This window comes from Schistocerca cancellata, chromosome 6, assembly GCF_023864275.1.
Source record: "Schistocerca cancellata isolate TAMUIC-IGC-003103 chromosome 6, iqSchCanc2.1, whole genome shotgun sequence".
NCBI lineage: Eukaryota > Metazoa > Arthropoda > Insecta > Orthoptera > Acrididae > Schistocerca > Schistocerca cancellata.
In genome coordinates, this window is record NC_064631.1 from 549359306 (window position 1) to 549371060 (window position 11755).

An 11755-nucleotide genomic window follows, 5' to 3' on the forward strand; every position below is an offset into this window, starting at 1 on the left:
CTTTAGATCTTTAAAGAAATGTTTCCATGATTTTCTGCTGCTCACTTGTTTCATTATTCTTATAATTGCCCTTTGTTTCCTGAAAACTGTTATGGCCTGATGTACAATTCCCCAGAAAATGATACCATACTTCAGTATTGAATGTACACGAGCAAAGTATACAGCCCTAACTGTTTCTGCACTAGTACTGTTGCAGAGAATTCTTACCACATAGCTCATTTTTGCTAGTTTTGAATTTAGGGCTGTGATATGAGTGTTCCATTTAAGATTTTCCTGGATATGAATCCCAAGAAATTTAGTTTCATTGACAGAACTAATGTTTTGGTTATCTATACGTACTACAGGTTGTGCCAGATTTTTATTTTGATCAGTGTGGAAATTCATTAGTACAGTTTTTCGGGGATTAACTATTAGCCTGTTTCTGGTAAACCATTCAGACACTCCTTTTGTAATATCTTTTGCAGATGCAGTAAGATTTTCTTCATTATTCCCTTCAATCAATAGACTGGTGTCATCTGCAAACAGTACTGGTTCAGAATCCCTAACGTGTGATGGGAAATCATTAATGTTGACCAAAAAAAGAAAGGGACCTAAAATGGAGCCCTGTGGAACACCATGAGTTAGTCCACATGGTTCTGAAACGTGTACCTGGAGTTCATTTCCTTCTGTGTACTTAATTTCAGTTACCTGAGAACGATATTCCAAATATGATTTAATCCACTGATTTGGCACACCTCTTACACCATACCATTCGAGCTTCCTCAGGAGTATAGAATGATCAATCACATCAAAAGCTTTTGTTAGGTCCAAGAATAAACCTGAGATATTTCTGTGGTTGTCCACTGCATTTAAGACATGGTTTATCAGATTGAAAGTGGCAGTTTCAATTGATCTCTGTGGTCTGAAGCCATGTTGACATCCAGATATAATATTATTCTTGTCGAAGAACATAATTAGTTTTGAAAGGAACACTTTTTCAATAATTTTCGAAAACCCTGACAATAGAGACACAGGCCTATAGTTACCCATACATTGATGATCAACTTTTTTGTATAGGGGTATTACTTTTGCTATTTTCAGTTGCTGAGGGAAGACACCACATGATAAGGATAAATTGCATATGTCCAATAAAGGTGAAAGTATTTGTCTTGCTGTTATTTTTATAATACAATCTCGAATATCATCAATACCAGTTGAATACTTACTCTTCAGTGAATTAATGGTATTTAGGAGCTCTGTTGGGCTTACTGGACTGAGGAACATGGATATATTATTTAGATGAAAGTTCTTTCTATGTTGTATTAGGTGAATTTCCAAATTTTTCCTTCACTAATTTCCCAGCAACATTTGCATAGTAAGAATTGAAACTATTTGCAACTTCCCTAGGGTCAGTGACATTCTTGCCATCATGTGATATCACAATATTTTTGTGAGTTTTCTTCCCAGTAAGATCCTGCACAGCTTTCCACATGGACTTAGTTTTATTGGATGACTTCATAATATATTTGTCATTTTCCTTAATTTTTGGCTCCTTTATGATGCGTTTCAAAACTAGCTTGTATTTTTTGAAATAATTAATAAATTCTGGACTGCTGTTAGTTTTTGACTGCAGAAAAAGTTCCCGCTTCCTTTTACAAGATACTCTGATGCCTGATGTAATCCAGTTTCTGAATCTATCTGTGCTCTTGGAAATAACTTTCCTTTGTGAAAAAGCTATGTCAAAGTGAAAATGTTCAAAAAATGTTCCATCTTTTCGTTAGTATTAGAGGTATCATATACTTCTCTCCAAGATTGTTCACTGATTAGGTACTGGAAGCATTCAATATTTTTCCCACTATAAATCCTTTTATGGATAACATTTTCTATACTGGTCGAAATGTGATTTACAGGCATGGTCAGTAATTGCGAAAGGTGGTCACTATAGCCGGTATCAAAGTTTTCTGATGTTGTTGTGGTCTTCAGTCCTGAGACTGGTTTGATGCAGCTCTCCACGCTACTCTATCCTGTGCAAGCTTCTTCATCTCCCAGTACCTACTGCAACCTACATCCTTCTGAATCTGCTTAGTGTATTCATCTCTTGGTCTCCCTCTACGATTTTTACCCTCCACGCTGCCCTCCAATACTAAATTAGTGATCCCTTGATGCCTCAGAACATGTACTACCAACCGATCCCTTCTTCTGGCCAAGTTGTGCCACAAACTTCTCTTCTCCCCAATCCTATTCAATACTTCTTCATTAGTTATGTGATCTACCCATCTAATCTTCAGCATTCTTCTGTAGCACCACATTTCGAAAGCTTCTATTCTCTTCTTGTCCAAACTATTTATCGTCCATATTTCACTTCGATACATGGCTACACTCCATACAAATACTTTCAGAAACGACTTTCTGACACTTAAATCTATACTCGATGTTAACAAATTTCTTTTCTTCAGAAATGCTTTCCTTGCCATTGCCAGTCTACATTTTATATCCTCTCTACTTCGACCATTATCAGTTATTTCGCTCCCTAAATAGCAAAACTCATCTACTACTTTAAGTGTCTCATTTCCTAATCTAATTCCCTCAGCATCACCCGACTTAATTCGACTACATTCCATTATCCTCATTTTGCTTTTGTTGATGTTCATCTTATATCCTCCTTTCAAGACACTGTCCATTCCGTTCAACTGCTCTTCCAAGTCCTTTGCTGTCTCTGACAGAATTACAATGTTGTCGGCGAACCTCAAAGTTTTTATTTCTTCTCCTAGGATTTTATTACCTACTCCGAATTTATCTTTTGTTTCCTTTACTGCTTGCTCAATATACAGATTGAATAACATCGGGGAGAGGCTACAACCCTGTCTTACTCCCTTCCCAACCACTGCTTCCCTTTCATGCCCCTCGACTCTTATAACTGCCATCTGGTTTCTGTACAAATTGTAAATAGCCTTTCGCTCCCTGTATTTTACCCCTGCCACCTTTAGAATTTGAAAGAGAGTATTCCAGTCAACATTGTCAAAAGCTTCCTCTAAGTCTACAAATGCTAGAAACGTAGGTTTGCCTTTCCTTAATCTTTCTTCTAAGATAAGTCGTAAGGTCAGTATTGCCTCACGTGTTCCAGTATTTCTACGGAATCCAAACTGATCTTCCCCGAAGTCAGCTTCTACTAGTTTTTCCATTCGTCTGTAAAGAATTCGTGTTAGTATTTTGCAGCTGTGGCTTATTAAACTGATTGTTCGGTAATTTTCACATCTGTCAACACCTGCTTTCTTTGGGAAGGCTCAACTAGGAAGTGAGTATCATAGGCACTGAAAATATGGCTGAAAACGTGTGTCTTCAAGCTTAGAGAGCAACCATACTGTAGGATCGTCCCCAATGTGCGAATCAAAATGATTTAAGGGCAAAATCATATGCACATACAACTTAATACACTGTCACAAAAGGTGCATGCCATCCTTGAGAGTGGTGTATGAGTCAGTGGTGTTACCTTTACAGCCCTACAGCAGTGGGAAAACGTTCAAAGTTGGCATATACGGCAAAGGTTACTTCTCCTTCTGGAGAATATCCTTAAACTTCAAGAGTTTATTTTCATTGGTGGACACCTCTACACATACTGGGTCTTTGTTACAGCAAACCAGCAATTTCTGTGTTAATCGCTTACTAATTGGAAAAGAGTTTAGGCACCTAAGACAAAGATTCTGTGTACCATTAAGTTTTGCTATTTGGGAGGAGAGAAGGTGGGACATGATTTTCATCTAGCGGTAGTTTTGTTTCTCATCCTCGAATACTAACAACAAATCTACTTCTTGTCGAGACTAACCACGACATTTTAATAACGGCCTTTTTATCGGTTATATTCTCTGCAAGGTGGATATCCTCGAAATTAATGTCTTATATTTCACACAAAAATCTACATAGTCAAGTAGCTATTGTCTTCTCGTTCCATCAACATTTTACTACCTGTAACATTTTTGTATTTAAAATCGTAATACTGCAGAACCAGTCAACGACGATTTGCTGTCTTCAAAAAGTTCAGCCTTACATGATGTGCTATTAAGCTTATCTAATGAAGGTCGATCTCTGTTACGATAAAAATTGTATATGTAATGCCGAATCGGTTCTTGTATGAAATTATCCAGATCTGTTACGCTTTTCTGAATACTTCTTACTTAGCGTATGAAGACAAGAGGATTATCCTTCACTCCTTTCTTTCTCATATTTTCATTACCAATATGAAGTACGGTCGCTTCAGTAAATTTAACCGCAGCCATGATTCACGCATTTACTTTAGAAACCAATCAGACAGGTTTTACATTTTCCACTTTCCTCTCAAAGTATTCCTGCACATTACACATGAGTTATCACGAATTATATTTCAAACGCAATTTCTTGCCCCGCTTTCTATCCAAGACGCGTTTGATTCCAGAATCCTGGGCCTACCCCTTTCTGCTCGCTTATCAGACATAACAACCACACCAAAAACTACACATGCGCAACCATGGTACCGTAACGAAATACATCCGCCCTTTTCTTACACACCACTAGCCCAACAATCGAGGTGAACTGACCATTTGTTGCGGCAGTTTGGCAACGGCGGGTTCGAGCATGACGTTGAGTGCTCTAGTTGAAGGAATGCAGCTCCAGTATGTGAAGTGTCTATTGTCAAATATTTCATACTACAGCATATACTGTACATCAGAAAGCAGACTTTATACGTTATTAGGCCAATCTTGGTTAAGCTGTCATAAGGGTAACACTCGGAAATTAGGTAAACTTTAGCTTTTGTTATATTACAACTATCGAATTCACTCGTATCTCGTTTTAGGTTTACTTTCCTATCGATATGAACTGCACGTATGATAACTCGTTTCTGATTGTTTTAATAGTCCACGAGTATAGGGACGAGCTTGGAAGTAGAAGACATTCAAACAGTTACATCTTTATCTACTTCTACATACATAATCCTCAAGTCTGTATGGTGCATGGCGGTCAGAGTACTCTGTACCACTATTTGCTTTCCTGATCCACTCGCAAATAGAATAAGGGAAAAACGAAAGTCTATATGTCTCAATACGAGCTCTAATTTCTTTTGTTTTCATATTCCTTACGAGAAAGGTATGTTGGTGGCGGTAGAACTGTTGTTCAGTCAGCTTGAAATTTCGGTTCTCGAAGCTGTGCAGGATCTTACTGGGAAGAAGACAACTCACAAAAATATTGTGATATCACATGATGGCAAGAATGTCACTGACCCTAGGGAAGTTGCAAATAGTTTCAATTCTTACTATGCAAATGTTGCTGGGAAATTAGTGAAGGAAAAATTTGGAAATTCACCTAATACAACATAGAAAGAACTTTCATCTAAATAATATATCCATGTTCCTCAGTCCAGTAAGCCCAACAGAGCTCCTAAATACCATTAATTCACTGAAGAGTAAGTATTCAACTGGTATTGATGATATTCGAGATTGTATTATAAAAATAACAGCAAGACAAATACTTTCACCTTTATTGGACATATGCAATTCATCCTTATCATGTGGTGTCTTCCCTCAGCAACAGAAAATGGCAAAAGTAATACCCCTATATAAAAAAGGTGATCATCAATGTATGGGTAACTATAGGCCTGTGTCTCTATTGTCAGGGTTTTCGAAAATTATTGAAAAAGTGTTCCTTTCAAAACTAATTACATTCTTCGACAAGAATAATATTATTTCTGGATGTCAACATGGCTTCAGACCACAGAGATCAATTGAAACTGCCACTTTCAATCTGATAAACCATGTCTTAAATGCAGTGGACAACCACAGAAATATCTCAGGTTTATTCTTGGACCTAACAAAAGCTTTTGATGTGATTGATCATTCTATACTCCTGAGGAAGCTCGAATAGTATGGTGTAACAGGTGTGCCAAATCAGTGGATCAAATCATATTTGGAATATCGTTCTCATGTAACTGAAATTAAGTACACAGAAGGAAATGAACTCCAGGTACACGTTTCAGAACCATGTGGACTAACTCATGGTGTTCCACAGGGCTCCATTTTAGGTCCCTTTCTTTTTTTGGTCAACATTAATGATTTCCCATCACACGTTAGGGATTCTGAACCAGTACTGTTTGCAGATGACACCAGTCTATTGATTGAAGGGAATAATGAAGAAAATCTTACTGCATTTGCAAAAGATATTACAAAAGGAGTGTCTGAATGGTTTACCAGAAACAGGCTAATAGTTAATCCCCGAAAAACTGTACTAATGAATTTCCACACTGATCAAAATAAAAATCCGGCACAACCTGTAATATGTATAGATAACCAAAACATTAGTTCTGTCAATGAAACTAAATTTCTTGGGATTCATATCCAGGAAAATCGTAAATGGAACACTCATATCACAGCCCTAAATTCAAAACTAGCAAAAATGAGCTATGTGGTAAGAATTCTCTGCAACAGTACTAGTGCAGAAACAGTTAGGGCTGTATACTTTGCTCGTGTACATTCAATACTGAAGTACGGTATCATTTTCTGGGGAAATGTACATCAGGCCATAACAGTTTTCAGGAAACAAAGGGCAATTATAAGAATAATGAAACAAGTGAGCAGCAGAAAATCATGGAAACCTTTCTTTAAAGATCTGAAGATCCTTCCCCTTCCCTGCATTTATATACTGGAAATTGTCACACATGTCAAAAAAAGGATACTGAGAAAAGAAAACCTACACTCCTGGAAATGGAAAAAAGAACACATTGACACCGGTGTGTCAGACCCACCATACTTGCTCCGGACACTGCGAGAGGGCTGTACAAGCAATGATCACACGCACGGCACAGCGCACACACCAGGAACCGCGGCGTTGGCCGTCGAATGGCGCTAGCTGCGCAGCATTTGTGCACTGCCGCCGTCAGTGTCAGCCAGTTTGCCGTGGCATACGGAGCTCCATCGCAGTCTTTAACACTGGTAGCATGCCGCGACAGCGTGGACGTGAACCGTATGTGCAGTTGACGGACTTTGAGCGAGGGCGTATAGTGGGCATGCGGGAGGCCGGGTGGACGTACCGCCGAATTGCTCAACACGTGGGGCGTGAGGTCTCCACAGTACATCGATGTTGTCGCCAGTGGTCGGCGGAAGGTGCACGTGCCCGTCGACCTGGGACCGGACCGCAGCGACGCACGGATGCACGCCAAGACCGTAGGATCCTACGCAGTGCCGTAGGGGACCGCACCGCCACTTCCCAGCAAATTAGGGACACTGTTGCTCCTGGGGTATCGGCGAGGACCATTCGCAACCGTCTCCATGAAGCTGGGCTACGGTCCCGCACACCGTTAGGCCGTCTTCCGCTCACGCCCCAGCATCGTGCAGCCCGCCTCCAGTGGTGTCGCGACAGGCGTGAATGGAGGGACGAATGGAGACGTGTCGTCTTCAGCGATGAGAGTCGCTTCTGCCTTGGTGCCAATGATGGTCGTATGCGTGTTTGGCGCCGTGCAGGTGAGCGCCACAATCAGGACTGCATACGACCGAGGCACACAGGGCCAACACCCGGCATCATGGTGTGGGGAGCGATCTCCTACACTGGCCGTACACCACTGGTGATCGTCGAGGGGACACTGAATAGTGCACGGTACATCCAAACCGTCATCGAACCCATCGTTCTACCATTCCTAGACCGGCAAGGGAACTTGCTGTTCCAACAGGACAATGCACGTCCGCATGTATCCCGTGCCACCCAACGTGTTCTAGAAGGTGTAAGTCAACTACCCTGGCCAGCAAGATCTCCAGATCTGTCCCCCATTGAGCATGTTTGGGACTGGATGAAGCGTCGTCTCATGCGGTCTGCACGTCCAGCACGAACGCTGGTCCAACTGAGGCGCCAGGTGGAAATGGCATGGCAAGCCGTTCCACAGGACTACATCCAGCATCTCTACGATCGTCTCCATGGGAGAATAGCAGCCTCCATTGCTGCGAAAGGTGGATATACACTGTACTAGTGCCGACATTGTGCATGCTCTGTTGCCTGTGTCTATGTGCCTGTAGTTTTGTCAGTGTGATCATGTGATGTATCTGACCCCAGGAATGTGTCAATAAAGTTTCCCCTTCCTGGGACAATGAATTCACGGTGTTCTTATTTCAATTTCCAGGAGTGTATTTCCTCAAAACAAAAGTGTCCATGATTACAGTACCAGGTCAGACAGTGACATACATGTCAATCATTGTAACACCACATTATGCCAAAAAGGTGTATATCATGCAGGAACAAAACTTTACAACAGATTACCAAGACATATAAAATCTCTTACTGAACTACAAAGCTTTAAAAAGTCTGTGACATCCTACCTTCTGAAAAACTGCTACTATTCAGTCTCACAGTATCTTATGCAAGAAAACATGTAATTTGTATCTTTAATTGTAGAAATAAGTTATCCAGTATTACAAAAATTTGTAATTATGAACTGTATGGATCCAATTTGTCATAAAAAATTTATAAAATTTATGTTCGATATTTGAAAATCCAATAGCTAAAAAGGTTTTCAGTCCATTATCCTGTGTACAATATATGTACTTAAAAAGAGATTTATATGGACAAATAAATAAATAAATAGAATTTTGTCAATAGCGTTCCTCAAAAGAAAGTTGCCTTCCCTGCAGGGATTCCCATTTGTGTTCCTGAAGCATTTCCGTTTTGCTTACGTGTTCTTTGTACCTACGGGTAACAAATCTAGCAATCCTCCTGTGAATAACTTCGATGTCTTTCTTTAACCCGACCTGGTATGGATCCCAAACGCTAAAGTAGTACTCTAAAATGGGTCGCACTAGTGTCCTATATGCAGTCTTCTTTACTGGTGAACCACACTTGGATTTGGTGTTCAGCTGCTTCTAAAATTTAGATCACGGGAATTAGTTGTATAAGTATTCATAACGAATTCTCGAATTTACTGTCCTCCATGAAATTTCTCGTGCTCAGAATATTCTCAGGACCAAGAGTTGGCTGAAACCTCAAGTGGAAAGTTCTGAGATATTTAGCGATTCATGGAACTTATGTTGAAAGACAGATCAGCATTTGACAAAAATATTGTCTCTATTGAGGTCGAATTTGAGTGTGAGAGTGAAATATCTAGTTACGCACAACAGGTCTAAGTGAAATCAAGTCAATTGTTGGAGCATTTTACCAGATACCTGGTTCCATTGTGACAGTTTTAGTCATTCAAAGAAAATCTATGGTCAATAGCGCGGAAATACCCCCATCATGCAATATTAGTTCGAGGTGGCTTTAACCTACTAAATATAAGCTAGGACGTCTATGATTCACGGCAGATGGTACAGACAGTCTTGCGAGGTACTTTTGAACACGTTTTCCGAAAACTATCTTGAGCAGTTAGTTCGACAGCCTGTGCACAATGGAAATATTTTAGACCTTGTACATCTACATTTACGTGATTCCTTTGCTGTTCACAATAAAGTGCCTGGCAGGGGGTTCAATGAACCACCTTCAAGTTGTCTCTCTACCGTTCCGCTCTCGAACGGCGCGCGGGAGAAACGAGCACTTAAATTTTTCTGTGCGAGCCCTGATTTCTCTTATTTTATCGTGATTATCATTTCTCCCAATGTAGGTGGGTGCCAACAGAATGTTTTCGCAATCGGAGGAGAAACAGGGCTGACTTTATCAATAGTGTCAATATAGATACAGGTATTAGTGACCATGACGTTATCAAAGTAACTGTGGTTACTAATGTTCATAAATCAATCAAGAAGGCTACCAGAGTATTTCTGTCATAAAAAGCAGAAAAACCTTTGTTGGCATCCCACTTAGACAATGAATCGACATAATTTATTTTCAGTTTGATGAATGTAGAGGAATTGCGGGCAAAGTTTAAATGGACAGTAAACTGTGCTTTGGAGAGTTATGTGCCGAGTAAGTGGATTGAGCATGGAAAAGAGCCACTGCGGCTTAACAATGGCATTCCGAAAATGCTGAGGAAACACTTTCAGTTCAAAGAACAATGCACAAATGACAACAGGAAAAAGTTAGTAGCAATTCGTCAATCTTTAAAAAGATAGACGCGTGAAGGGTACAACTACTACCGTTTTCGGCAAGATCTTCTGATAAGATATTATCAGAAGATCTTGCCGAAAACCCGGGAAAATTATGATCCTATGTAAAATCGCTAGGCGGGTCTAAGGCTTCTAGTATCCAGTCGCACATTGATCAGTCTGGTATGGCAGTATATGATAGCAAAAGGAAAGCTGAAATTGTATTTCGCATTTAAAAAAATCGTTCATGCAGGAGAATCGTACAAACATACCGTCATTTAACCAGTGCACAGACCCCATATGGAGAACATAGTAATAAGCGTACCTGGTGTAGAGAGACAATGGAAAGAGTTGAAAGCAAGGAAGTCACTAGGTCTGGATGGAATCCCAATTCAGTATTACAAAAAGTACTCTACGGTACTGGCCCCTTACTTAGCTTGCAATCACAAATCTCTCGCCCAGCACAAAATCCCAAGCGACTGGAAGAATGCGCTTGTGACTTCTGTATATAAGAAGGTTAAAAGAAATAACCTGCAAAATTACAGACCGATATCCTTAACATCGGTTTCCTGCAGAGTTCTTGTACATATTCTGAGTTCGAATATGATAAATTTCCTTGAGATGGAGAAGCCGTTGTCCACGAATCAGCATGGTCCTAGAAAGCATCGCTTATACGAAATTCAGCTTGCTCTTTTCTCACATGATATCCTACGAACTATGGATGAAGAGCAGCAGGTAGATTCCATATTTCGAGATCTCCGAAAAGCGTTTGACACGATGCTCTACTGCACAGTGGTAACGAAAGTATGAGCATACGGATTCCGAGGTATGTGAATGGTTCAAAGACTTATTAAGTAACAGAACCCAGTACGTTATCCTCGATGGAGATTGTTCATCAGAGACAAAGATCTTATCAGGTGTGCCCGAGGGAAGAGTGATAGGACCGCTATTATTTTCTATACACATTAATGATCTGGCAGACAGTATGGGTAGCATCTGCAGCAGTTGCTGATGATATTGTGGTGTATAGGAAGGTGTCGTTGTTGAGTAACTGTACGTTGATACAAGACGAGCTAGATAACTGGGTCCTTGGTGTTACTTTCGTCTGCTCATTGGGCCACTCCGTGCCTCTGTCCTGATTGTCATTTGTTGCATGTTCGATGAGACTGGTCAAATGTGGCAGCCATGTATGGGGTATACAACTGATAGGCCATTTGACAACTGTTTGTGACAGCTGGCGAACTGGAAGTCAGTGGTTGGATGCCCATGTTTTCACTGGACTCAGCACCCTCCGTAGGTTGCCCTGGCTCATTTTACTGAAGTTGGTTGTGGATGGGTGGCTGGTTAGTTTCAGTTTCACAAAGGAGTGACAGTCAGCCTCATTAATTTAGATATGTACAGGCCCTTGGGGTGCCCAGAGTTGTAGTGGCTGCTACATCAGTTTTTGTCTTATAGTAAACAGTACATTCCTTTGCAGTGACAATTCTGTCTTCAGGCTTTATAAGACTGTGCAATGGTAATTTACTCTGTTAGTGGTCAGTTCACCACTGGAGCAAAATAATATTGTGCTAGATGCCTTTTCTGTTTTTGGCTTCCAGATAGTTGCCAAAGAGCATTTAGCATTTCAATCCATTTCTTTTCACAATTTGAACCTTACCACTGTCTGAGAATACCTTGGGCTAGGCAGAAAATTTTGAGCCACATTTCTCTCTTAAGCCATCACTGGTACCCAAATTTCTTCGCCTCTACCC